The sequence below is a fragment of the Bos indicus x Bos taurus genome, chromosome X (assembly GCF_003369695.1).
Source record: "Bos indicus x Bos taurus breed Angus x Brahman F1 hybrid chromosome X, Bos_hybrid_MaternalHap_v2.0, whole genome shotgun sequence".
Lineage (NCBI taxonomy): Eukaryota > Metazoa > Chordata > Mammalia > Artiodactyla > Bovidae > Bos > Bos indicus x Bos taurus.
In genome coordinates, this window is record NC_040105.1 from 90,551,554 (window position 1) to 90,562,155 (window position 10,602).

Here is a 10,602-nt window from a genome sequence, read left to right on the forward strand (position 1 = left end):
GAGCCACTGGGTATTCTCCAGGTGACAGTTTAAGGGCTGCCAGGAGGCAAGAAGGAGGAGGGGAAGGGAAGGGGCAGCTTTTCCTCAACTCTCTGGATGGAGACAGGGGGATGAATGATGCACAGGAACTTAGGAGGCTTCTTCCTATGTCTGCCTGCCTATCAGTCAGTCTGTCTGTCTGCCTACTTGCTCCATCTCCTTCATCCTTATAGTTGCACATCCTCTTTCCTGCCTACTTCCCTCCCTCAGGTCATCTCTGCTGAGCTTGTGGGCTCTCTGTAGCTCTCTGGAACCCCTCTTTCCCCAGACTGGCTAGGCTGTGAGGAGGAATAGGGCAGAAGCTGGGGCAGGGCAAGCCTGGCACACAGCAGGCTTTGTAAGCTTTGGAAGAGTCAAGGGGACCAAGAGCAATGACCTGGCACCCCCAAAGCTTAGGATGGAGGAGAGAGCTGGGGAGAGCGGACCACCCACCCCTCCTTGCTTCTCATTTGCTTACAGAGTACGGCTGCTTGAACAGTTCTTTTCCTGTCAACCCTTCCCCAAACTTGCTCAGCACCACCTGAACCGCTCTGGTCTAGGACATCTCTGAGTGCCTCATCCACTATCGCTTCCTCTCTCGCTTTTCTCTTCTTTCTTCCTCCCTCTCTTTCTGAAGCTTTCCTTCATCCATACTCTCTGCATCTCCCTCCCTGTTTCTTTTCTGGTCTCACCTTCTAGGTCTGTTTCCCCCCTTCTTTCACCCTCACTTTCTCTCCATTCCCATTTGTTTTCTATCTCAACCTCCCATTTTCTCACTCTCTCCTTTTAAGCTGTGGTCATGAGAAGCCAAATGTTTTCATGTTTTCTTCAGTGGAAACTCTTATGACAGCTCTTCTGAGTTCTTGAGGGTATGCTGGGCCGGGGGCGAGGTGGGTGCCACTTTCTTAGGGTCAATACCTGAGCCCCACCAGAGAGGGATGTGTGGAGACTGTGTGCTCTTCTAACAGGATCCATCAGCTACTTAGAGGGATTAAAGACAAGGCTACAATGAGTAGAACTTGTGCTGCATCTCCTTTGTGGCTGTGTTATTATTAAAGAGGAATTTTTAAACAACCAGTGTAAAGGAAAGAAGAGGATTTTAAAGATTACACACTGAAATGTTGATGGGGGAGCTGGGCTTTTAGAATTGGGACTGGAAAAATTATAAGCCTCCAATCATGCCTATATGGCCAGTAAATACAAAATACAAAGTATTAATTTACCTAGAAACATTTTTAGTGGGTCTATCATCTGCTTACCCTCCCACCTTGTTTTCTCTAAGCATCACAACCCCCAGTCCTTGGCCAGGAACCAAGCCTTACAGCACCTCTCAGGGCTGAGCTCCAGGCTAGGATGCTAAGGGGGAACGGGAAGCAGAGGCACTTGATTCTTTGTTTAATTCGCTCCCTCTGACAAGCCTGATCATGTCATTTCCCCTGCCTCAACTGTTCCCTATGGCTCTCAAGCTGAAGTTCAGGGAGTGGCATGACCTGGTCCCTCTGCTCCTCCGCCAGTGCTGCACCAAGAATCCCCTGTCTCTCCAGCATTCAGGTTGTTTCAGAAATTGTTCGTCTGCCAGAGCCCTCTTCCCTCCACTCTTATTCTTCTGGACTAAGTTTTGCTGTCACCCTCTCAAGGAAGACTTTGTGGACTGCTCCTGTCGCCCCCTGGTTCTGGGTTAGGAGACCCTCCAATGTGTTCCCACAGGACCCTCGCCTTCCCATTCACGGCATCCATCACACTTGGTTACAGCCACCCGCTTACTTGACTCTTTCCCCACTATACACCCCATGAACTTCCTAAGGGCAGAGCCACGTGATCCACCCAGTCCCCAGGGCCTAGTCCAGAGCAAGGCACATCCCAGGCCACTAGAGAACCTTTGTGAAGAGGCATCCCAGGCACCCAGAGACACTTCCCCAAGCTGATGCCTCTGTCTCTTTCTCTGTCAAATGAGAATGATAAGCCTGACGCACAGAGAGGGCTGGCATGAGGTAATAGTAATAAAGGGAAATGAGAAAGCAATTTTCCTTCTCTTGCCCCTTAGGCCTGTGGCCTCACTCTCAGTCATCTGGGATTCTTGGCTAATGGAAGGCACAGGCCCCTGGGGACTGGTCCACTGGTCTATTGTCTTGGGTCTCAGCCCCTGTGTGTCCCGTGGGATCCCTGAGTGCTGAGAACACAGCGAGGTCAGCTTCTGGGGAGGAAAGACTCTCATGAGAGCTTACAGCCATGACCAAGGGTCTGGCTGGCATGTTGAAGGGATAGAGCTTTCCAAAGGTGCTGAAAACTGACTCTTTGGGAGAAGAAGGGAGGCCAGGGAGGCAAAGAACTGGATAAGCTACTCCTAGGAGGTGATAAGAAGCAGGGGAGATGCCCATCCAAGAGTGTGTGTATGTGTGCTCAGTTGTGTCCGACTCTTTGCAACCTCATGGTCTATAGCCCACCAGGCTCCTCTGTCCATGGGATTCTCCAGGCAAGAATCTAGGGGATCTTCCCAACTCGGCAGGTGGATTCTTTACCACTGTGCAACCTGGAAAGCCCGCCCATCCAAGAGTTCCCTCTACTAATAGGAAGCCACACTTTCTGAAGATGGCCTCAGCATTTTCTAATGTGGGAGGGGCACAAAGTTGTGTCCAGCCTTGCCCCCTAAACTTCCTCTCTTGTTATTATAGAACTATGGTGTACATGAGTCTGCATGTTCCAGAATGTATTGCCCTCTTTTCCTGTTTTGCAATTGGCAGCCCCATTGGCCATGAGAACTGGCTGGATTGCAGCCTGGAGATGGGGTAGAAGCTACAATAAACAAAATGTTTTTCAGAATGAAAGATACTTATTTCATCTAGGAAAACTACTGAGCTGCTAAAAATGAATTAAGCACATGCTTTTAATAAATGTTTCATCCTGGGAAAGAGTCTGTCATGTTTCAGCCTGATGCAAGGAAATTTACAATTGTGCCCTCTTGACAAGGAGGCTTCTGATATCTCAGTCTGAGGAACTGCATGTCTGTGTGGGGATGGGTATCATTTGATGAATTCAGTGACTTCTAGAGCTTAATTTTGGGGGCAGAGTTGGAGAGTCATTTGGGATCCCTTCCTGGACCCAACTTGCCTATACCACCACCTATCCCACTTTCTGAAGTAGAAAGTGGCCTGTGGGGTACTTAAAAAGTTAGACTGTGCCCCCAGTCTGAGGAAACTCTCAAAGCATTAGCTACTTTTAAGAAGTATTAGGATAAGAAATTGGGGGCATATGTGAAATAAAAGTCAGATGTCTTTCTAAAAATCTTCTGACAAGGACTGGGGCATTTCGGTTGGTTCTCCAAGGACCAAGGTTGCATCTTATTGCTGTGTATGAGTTTTTCTTTTCAGGGTCATTTTCCACATCAGAGGATGTAACAGAGTTGGAGAGTCATTTGACACCCCTTGCTGGATCCAACTTGCCCATCCCACCACCTATCCCACTTACTGAAGTAGAAAGTGGCCTTTACTCAAAAGTGGGGGCTCAACTTTCGGTCCTGAGGGAGCGCTGCCAGCCGAGGCAGGAAACCTTCACACCCTTCAGACTCAGGAGATAGGCATAGTGTGTGTGAGTAATGGTGATGGGAGTTTCACAGGCCTCAATTCAGCTGGAGGAAGGAAGGAGAAAGAACAAAAGAACAGATGTATTAGACATGTTCAGTGCTCTTCTCCTAAGACTTTGGAGAGTGATCAGTTTAAGTCCAGTATCTACAAGATTAGCTTTCCTTCTTTTATATTTCTGGTACAGGCTTTGCAGAGAAAGCCTGGGGTGTCTGAATTTGGGGGAACCTGTGGAGGGAATGACTGAGCTCCTCTCAGTCCTCAGAGACAAGAGGAATCAGCACCAGGATAGCATAGTGAGCAATGTTCCTACCTCTGTCACTAGCTCTCTGTTCAGTGTCTAAGGAACAACAGAGAAATGGGGCTCCAGGCAGGGACAGTGTATTGACTAGCATCCTGATTGGCACCATTTTCCCCTGCTGGGCTCTCAGCATCATTACTCATCCCACTGGCCACTTGAGAACAATTCACTAGGCATGCAGGAGTGTTGCATTAAGGTTTGCCCGGAGCTTGCATTGACTCTCCTTGTCTCTTGGCTCTTGAATGTTCTTTTTCAAGGATAATATGACCATGTCACACCTCTTTTCAAAAGTAAGTTGGTTATTTGCTGGTGACTGTGTTCATGAAAATCTTATTTCACTCATTTGGGGATTGTGATCATCTATGATGTGTAAAGGGTGAAGACCTTATATGACATAAAAGCCAAAGAATTTGGAAAGATGAATAAACATTTACTGCGTGGTATGGATTGTGTTTCCACAAATCATGCATGCACTTCAATATTTACTGACCATGCATCAAACGCCAGATACTAGGTGCTGTAGATGCAACAGTGAACAAAGCCGACGAGGTCCATGCTCCTGTGTAGCTTATGTTCCAGTAGGGTAATGATGTAATTGCCTCCCGAAGAAGCTTCTGTGCATGGGTCATTAGCAGTGCCTTACCTAGGGCTTGAGAACCTCTTGAAGCATTTGAGCTGAGCATTTATTATATGACCTAGAAAAAAAGAAATGTCTATTTACTTATTTACAAAACAAAAACAGACATAGAAAACAAATTTACGGTTACTACAAGGGAAATGGGGTAGAGGGAGGAGTAAATTAGGTAAATTAGGAGTTTGGGATTAACATATATACAATACTATGTATAAAATAGATAATCAAAGAAAATAGAAAACCAACAAGGACATACTGTATAGCATAAGGAACTATACGCAATATTTTGTAGTAATCTATAAGGGGAAAGAATCTAAGAAGGAATGTATCTATACATCTGCATATACATGTGTGTGCATGTGTGCCAAGTCGCTTCAGTCGTGTCCAACTCTGTGTGATCCCATGGACTGTAGCCTGCCAGGCTTCTCTATCCATGGAATTCTCCAGGTAAGAATACTGGAGTGGATTGCCATGCCCTCCTTCAGGGGATCTTCCTGACCCAGGGATCAAACCTGTGTCTCCTGTGGTTTCTGCATTGCAGGTGGATTCTTTATTGCTGAGTCACCTGGGAAGCCTCCATATGTATATATACATATGAATCACTGTACTGTATACCTGAAGCTAACATGATATAAATCAACTATACTTCAATTTTACAAAGAAGAGAGACTGACTGACTCATGTTGATGTGTGGCAGAAACCAACACAATATTGTAAAGCAATTATCCTTCAATTAAAAATAAATAAATTAAAATGAAAAAAAGAGAGATGACTTTTCAGCAGACAGGAATCAGTTTCATTTCCATGTATTCCAGAATCTGTCTGCTAGTCACATCACAACTGATCATCACCTGCTAGACACCCTCCCAAGAAGCTTTTCCTCCAATAATCCAACCCTAAACAGAATATACATGTCTGGGTCAATTTGAGTAACTCTGGTGGTGCATACATATTTGTCTGTGACTGCTAATAAGCACCTTCCTCACTAGGATATTTAGGGGGATTAAGGGCAATCTTAGCACTGTTGCTGTTATGCTTCTCTAAGTTGTCTTCAATTACTCAGGCTTCATTCTCTGTCTCTCTCTCTCTGCTCTCTTCCCCTCTCTCTCTCCTCTGTCTTTGGTTTTTCTTTCTGTCTTTCTTTCAGTTTGTCTTTCTGTCTGTCCTCCAGTCTTTTTTGTTTTTTTTTTTTTTTTTTTGATTTTCCCATGCCTAGATAGCATATTCAAAAGCAGAGACATTACTTTGCCAACAAAGGTCCATCTAGTCAAGGCTATGGTTTTTCCAGTGGTCATGTATGGATGTGAGAGTTGGACTGTGAAGAAAGCTGACCACCGAAGAATTGATGCTTTTGAATTGTGGTGTTGGAGAAGACTCTTGAGAGTCCCTTGGACTGCAAGGAGATCCAACCAGTCCATCCTAAAGGAGATCGGTCCTGGGTGTTCTTTGGAAGGAATGATGCTCAAGCTGAAACTCCAATACTTTGGCCACCTCATGCGAAGAGTTGACTCATTGGAAAAGACTCTGATGCTGGGAGGGATTGGGGGCAGGAGGAGAAGGGGACAACAGAGGATGAGATGGCTGGATGGTATCACCAACTCAATGAACATGAGTTTGAGTGAACTCCGGAAGCTGTTGATGGACAGGGTGGCCTGGCATGCTGCAATTCATGGGGTCGCAAAGAGTCGGACACGACTAAACGACTGAACTGAACTGAACTGAACTGATGAATAAATTCAATGTCTGCTGCAATAGGATACTCGACACTGGAGTGAGGAAGAATTTAACTGCTGACTGTACATAGAAATATGCAGAATTTGCATTAATGAAACTAAGCACATAGTTATAGTTAGATTAGCCAATTTTATACGACAAAGACTAGAATTTTACATTAGAAAAGATACACTAGTTTAATTGTACACTCTTGTAGTCTTCATCATCTGAATATACACACGTCTATGTATGCACACACAGCACTTCTTGATAGTCTGAAGATGATGCCTTGCTGCCAGCAATTATCATCCAAAAGTGTGACCGTGGAGTATGATGAAGTTGGGGTGTGGTGAGTAGTCCTTTCCTTCCTGAGTGCAAGTGGATCTTGTTCTTTGATTTGTGACTGTGGTTTCTTCATACACTGCACTAATGAAGCCCTTTTCACCACAGTCACTTACACAGAAAAATTGGAATCCCTTGGTAAGGTGCTAAATTGAACCAATTCTCTGTTTACGGAGTGGGTTAATTCATTTTTGTGAAAGTTATGCAGCATATGGCCCAAAGCGACAGATCCTAATCAATGACAGGCACTTGCAAAGAGTCACCCGAGCTGCTAATCAGAGAACAAACCTTAGCAGGTCACGCATACCAGCTTTTGCTGTCACCCTCTCCTGCACGGTCAGCAACATCATCTTCCAACACCGAGACAGCGTGGCTTTGAGAACTCTGACTTCTTTTTCCTGCCCATTGTCAGTTTCTTTCTGTAACCTTCACATTGCCTTTCTACCATCCCACGTGTTCTATAATCCCCTCACTTTCCACAGTGGTGTGCCCACTGCTGAGTCAAAGGCAGGTGCTGTTTCACAACTGCAAACCCAGTACAACCAGCCTCAATTATGGTCTGGTTTCAGGAGAGACAAATAGGATGCTGAGGTCTTGACATTTTCAGGCAAGCAGTGGCACGGAGCCAGGGAAGTCTGCTCAGTTGCATTACCTTAAGCAAGAACATTTGGGAGACCAACTTATTTTCCATGTACAGAACCAGGCCTATGAAATGGTAGAATAGAGTACACGAGGACTGTTTAGAAGGCCCACTGAGTAGGGACAAATATTTTCACTCTTCAGAGAAGCATCTAGGAGGAAACTGGAAGCACAGGCAGGGGAGCTCAGCTCATTCTGAGTTACCAGAGGGAGAGAATTTGAAGTGGGTCTCTTTTGATGGCTTAGAATTCCATCCAAGCTCAATCAAGCAGTCAGAATATTACCAGATAAAGTGAAACTAACAAGATACTCCTCACATCATAGAACAAATCCTGGAGAAGCTGTTAATCAGTGCTAAGAAGGCCAGTGCCTGTGGCGAAACTGAGTCCACCATAGACTCTAATGATGCCAAAGTGCCCTCCTCATCCCCTTACTCTGAGAGGATTCTCTGATCTCCATGGAGACTTTAAAGGGATTCTAGTTACTCTGTAGAGAAATTTCTGGCATTCAAAGTGCTTCCAACTTGTCAGAGGCAGAGAAGATTTTTTTTGTTACAAGTTGGTGAGATTCATAACTATTATTAGAGACATTTCACTGTCTTTAACTCTTTGTTTCAATTTGATATGCTATGATTGCTTCTTCCTAGATCCATGCTACAGATGGGAAAATAAAGGCCCACAACACAGTTCATGTCTTCACTGTACCTCTACTCTCATCCCACTTCCAGTTTTTAAACATAAAGATATTAGGTTTACAAGTTGGTGAAACTCAAGCCAACCAATAAGATAGACTAAAGCAGAGATGAAACTAGGCTTCTTTTTGTAGTCAGCATCCAGGAAATGTTCAGATGTCTCTCTCATATCCAATTCTATATTCAGACTCTGGCCTATCCACTGCTCTGGACTTACTCAGATCTCTACTTACCTTCGAGTTCAGAGTGTCTTGCAGAGATCAACTGAAGTCCACTGATCCCAAGTGAGGATTAGGGTAGGCCTCTTCATTTTAAGAAAGGGGGAATAGGAAGTAAAGAATCATTGATTCATCATGGTTCTTGGTTCTGCCATGCAGATCCCCCTGTTTCCAGGGGTTGAGTGCAGATTGGAGAAAGGACAGCATCCTGCCTTCCTATGAATCAAAGGCCACTCTGGAGGCTTTTGAAGGAAGAAATTGCACTTTCCCTAGCCTAAATACTGGTGAGCTTGGCTGTGGAATAGGCCTTTTTTTTCCCCCAAAGGTCAAACAAGAGTCAAAGTCAGGCATGCTTTCCCCCTCGACTGACTGCTCTAGTCAAGTGAGAACAAACCAGATCCTTAGAACATTAAGGTACAGTCCATAATCAATACTTCTGTCTAAATCAAACTTTGCTGTGGTTAGTGGTGAAGTTGCCTCCACCCTAGTAAGGGGAGATTTTTATCCACCAGATGAATCATGGCTGCAATTAACGTGTGTGTGTGTGTGTGTGTGTGTGTGTGTGTGTGTGTGTGTATTCAGTTGCTCAGTCATGTCAGACTCTTTGTGACCCCATGGACCGTAGCCCACCAGGCTGCTTTGTCCTTGGCATTCTCCAGGCAAGAATACTGGAATGGGTTGCCATGCCCTCCTCCAGGGGATCTTACTGACCTGGGGATTACATTCATGCCTCTTTTGTCTCCTGCATTGGCAGGCAGGTTCTTTACCACTAGCGCCACCTGGGAATCCCCTGCTGCTGCTGCTGCTGCTGCTGCTAAGTTGCTTCAGTCGTGTCTGACTCTGTGCGACCCCAGAGACGGCAGCCCACCAGGCTCCCCCATCCCTGGTAAGAACACTGGAGTGGGTTGCCATTTCCTTCTCCAGTGCATGAAAGTGAAAATTGAAAGTGAAGTTGCTCAGTCGTGTCCAACTCTTATCGACCCCATGGATTGCAGCCTACCAGGTTCCTCCGTCCATGGGATTTTCCAGGCAAGAGTACTCCCTAGTTGACTCTAAAGCTGCCTCTATCATCTTTGTGCAGAAGCTTGGCACAGCTAGCTATTTGGTTTAGAGCTTGGAGTCGACCTCAGAAACTCTGGCCCCCGAGAGTTGCTCCCCATCACATTCTTGCCTTCTATTGGAAGCCCAGACCATTTCTCTGTTTTGTGCTCTGTGCTTTCTGATGTTTTCCCCTGGCCCTCTCCACAAGGTCCACGTGTGTACACCTACCCTCTTCCCTGTACCTCACAGCCACGAGTCATCCTGACCAAGCACAGGCCAAGGCAAGATGTCTTCCTGAGTTGCTACTCTGGTGTAAAGGCTCAGCAGCAGGGCCAAGGGAATCCCTTTAATTAAGCCACAAGTCAGCTAAATTATGCACACCCGAGCTTCTTTTTCCACTGTCTACTCAGTAACTCATTGTCTTCCAAAAAAACAAAACCAAAAAAAAAAAAAATACAGAAATGAGGTAAGAAATGAGAGATGAAAAGAGGAGAGAGAAAAATAGTAAAACAAAATGATTGGATTTCCTTAGAATTTCTTGGCATCCTGCTCCCCCCTTACCCAAAGCATTTCTTTAATCCCTGTTCTATAGGGTCAGCTTCCCTTGCAAGCCTGGGCACACAAGCTCCCACTCTAATAATGATAATGTTAAAAATAATGTTGCCTCAGCAGCATATTTACACAGAGACCTCATCACTGTAGAAGATTGGTGTCAGATCGAAACGCTGTGTACTACAAAGGCTTGGGTCTCTTCTTTGGCCACAGGATCTGGAAAGGGGAAGCTGTGCACTCCAAGATGCAAATAGGTGATACCATGGGCAGCCTTGGGGATCCTTGCTTTGAGAGTGCCCACTCCTAAGAGAGTGGGTAGGGGTCCCAGAATCTTCTTTTGGGCTTCCCAGGTGGTGCTGGTGGTAAAGAACCCATCTGCCAATGCAGGAGACATAAGAGATGTGGGTTCGATCCCTGGGCTGGAAGACACCCTGGATGAGGGCATGGCAACCCACTCCAGTATTCTTGCCTGGAGGACCCCATGGACAGAGGAGCCTGGAGGGTTAGAGTCCATGGGGTCACACAGAGTTGAACACTACTGAAGTGACTTAGCACATATCCAGCATCCCTGGACCCATCCCGTCTGTGGTAGAGTTCAGCACCACATCCCTTTGTTTCAGTGGAACTTTTCCATGTAGAAGTGATTTTGCCTCTACAAGGTTGACTGCTCTCATGTCAGACACTTTCAGAGCCATAATTTTTGTTAACTCACAAGTACTAGTATTCCCAGAAACAGGCTCAGAGGTGACAAGTGGAGAGCCAGGCCTCATCCACAGAGCTCCTAGCACCAGTCTTTCCACAACAACACAGAGGCCTATGGATAGGCTGAGTAGAGCCTGGTTCATGGGAAATATTAGCTAAATGTGTTGGATGAA